The sequence below is a fragment of the Dermacentor silvarum genome, chromosome 3 (genome assembly GCF_013339745.2).
Source record: "Dermacentor silvarum isolate Dsil-2018 chromosome 3, BIME_Dsil_1.4, whole genome shotgun sequence".
NCBI lineage: Eukaryota > Metazoa > Arthropoda > Arachnida > Ixodida > Ixodidae > Dermacentor > Dermacentor silvarum.
In genome coordinates this window covers 143,141,663-143,144,358 of record NC_051156.1, presented here as the reverse complement: position 1 = coordinate 143,144,358, position 2,696 = coordinate 143,141,663, and positions in this window count along the sequence as shown.

Sequence of the window (2,696 nt, the reverse complement as noted above, 5' to 3'; positions counted from 1 at the left end):
TACTTCTCTGTGCCTCTATGATTTCCTGGGCGGTATTATAGAGACCAGTTTGCAGAAGGCGGGTAGTGCTAGTGCGCACCGGTAGCCTCAGTGCGGTCTTAACCGCCCGCCTGATTAGTGCTATTAGCCTGATGCAGTTGTTTTTCAGTCAGATGATGATACGGGAGGTGGTAGGCGAGGCGACTGACCACCAAAGCTTCAATCATTTGCATGGTGTCCTTTTCAGACAGACCGTGATTGCGTGACGTAATCCGCCGAACCAGTCCTGAGATTTGCTTTATTTGCTTGTCGAGGAGGTTGAGTGTAAAACGTGCGTCTAGGTTAGATTGGATATGCAGACCCAGGATGCCTGATTTTATCAACCTTAGGTACTAGTTGAGCGTGTACGAACAGGTCTATGCCTGGGTCGCACGTTTAGGGTTTAATCGTGAGCAATTCCGACTTTTCTGGTGAGCAGAAGAGCCCCATTATGCTAATATGCTGTTCGATGACGTTTATAGCTGTTTGGAGGACATCTTGCGCCTCCCCAATGGAGACTTGTGACACCCATAGGTTCATATCATCAGCATAGAACGCGTGGTGCAATTTAGGTATATCTGTGAGCTCTCTGGCAAGTGGAGCCATGGCTACGTTAAATAATAGTGGTGATATGACTGCTCCCTGAGGTGTGCCCCTATTTGGGAGTGAAAAAGCGGCGGATGTGAGTGGACCTAATCTAATCTCGGCGGTGCGATTTTGCCAAAAAAGCTTTGACATACTGCCAGATCCTACGGCCACATCCTGTGGTGGCAAGGGTCCTGAGGATATGTTCGTGTCCTACGTTGTCAAAGGCTTTTTGTATGTCTAATGCTAGGATAGCTCTCGTGCGTGCCGTCCGTCGTTTGGGATAGAATAAGGTCTCTTTAATATGCAGGAGGACATCCTGCGCCGATAGGTTGGGGCGAAACCCAAACTGAGTGTCGGGGAAGAAACGTTTAGCTTCTAAATGCGGTTGTAGTCGCCAGGACTATCACGTGCTCAAAAAGTTTACCTACACAACTCGTTAGCGAGATAGGCCGTAAATTCTGAAGCAGTAAGGATTTGCCATGTTTGGGAATAAGATTAATCTGGGCGTGTTTCCAATCGCCAGGCAGGGTGCCCTTTCGCCAGTGCTCGTTAAAGAGATCCGTGAGCTCCTGCAGAGATATGTCATCTAAATTTCGAAGGACTTTGTACGTTATCCGGTCGGGCCCTGGTGCCGTGTCCCGGGTAATATAGGCGAGGGCCTGTTTCACCTCCGGGAGTGTGACATCTGCATCCAGGTTTTCGTCTGGAGCAGGCGGCGTTAAAGGGGATGCGTTCGGGCTTGTAGGTAAGGGCTGCGGAATATATAGAGTTTTGGTTTGCGCCATAATATCCGTGCCCTTTCGCTCCTCTAAGTAAATGAGCTTATGGGTAGTAGTGTTCATGTGGGTTTTCGTGGAAGTGGGATCGAGAAGAGCCCTCAGGATGTTCCAGGTACGTTTTGTGCCCAGCGTTCTTTTTAGGCTGCTGCAAAAGTTGGCCCAGTTTGTTTGAGCAAGCTGGGTGGCATATTGTGCAGCCTCCTCCGTGACTGCGGTGATACGGAGGCGAAGTTTGCGGTTTAGTCTCTGGCGTTTCCATCGTTTGGAGAGGCTTCGACGAGCCTCCCACAGATGGAGGAGGTGGGGGTCTACTTGTGAGGCATTCTTGGTGTTCTTAATCTTTCTGCTAGCTCTGTCGAGCGCGTGTTGTATCTTTTCAGTCCAAGACTCCAAGGTTTGCGGTGTGGTATCCTCCACGGCGATGTACGTACGGAGTTTTTCCCAGTCAACAAGAGTCTGAATTTTGGGCCGAAAAATTTTGGAATTTTGAGTTAGGATTGTTTGGATCACGTGGTGATCACTGCCTAATGTGTCCGGCAGGACCTCGTGTGTTTTCACGGTCACATGTGTGCTTGCCATCGTGAGGTCTGGCGTGGTGTCCCTTGCCATACTGGTGCCCAGTCTCGTTGGTATGGTAGGATCTGTAATTAGAGTAAGTGCGTGGTGCCTCATAGTGTTATGTAAAAGGTTGCCCTTCGCCGTGTTATTTGCATAGCCCCATGCCGTATGGCGCGCATTAAAGTCGCCCACTATGATTCGGTGAGTGTGTCGTGTTCGAGCAAGAATTTCCGGTATCCGTGTGCCCTTATCTTTAGGGGGACTGTATATGTTGACAACCAACAGTCCTTTTCCCGATGTGGGATTGGACGGGATCATTTCGAGAGCGGTGTACTCGGTTCCTCCTACTGAAGGGCCCCCCGTAGGGGTTCGGTCGATAAATGGGAGGGTTTTATTAATAAGAATAGCAGTACGCGATGTTACGGATGCCACGTTATATCCCTGCAAGGATAGCGACACGGACCCTGTTTCCTGCAGGGCCACTATATCTGGCGGGTTCGTGGAGTGTCGAATGTATGCGGCCAATTGAGCGAGTTTCTTTTTGATGCTTCTACAATTCCATTGCCATATGTTTAGGTCAGATGAAGTTTGGTTTCCGGGTGAACGAGCTAAGCCCGCTCTACCCGAATTCTGTCGCTTATTGGAATTGGCCATGTTGAGGCGTTATGGGGATCGAAACCCCCGATTGTGGGCCAGTCACCTCCTCCGTGGGCTGAGGGGAGCGTGCGGCGGCGGCGGCGGATTTGGGTTGCT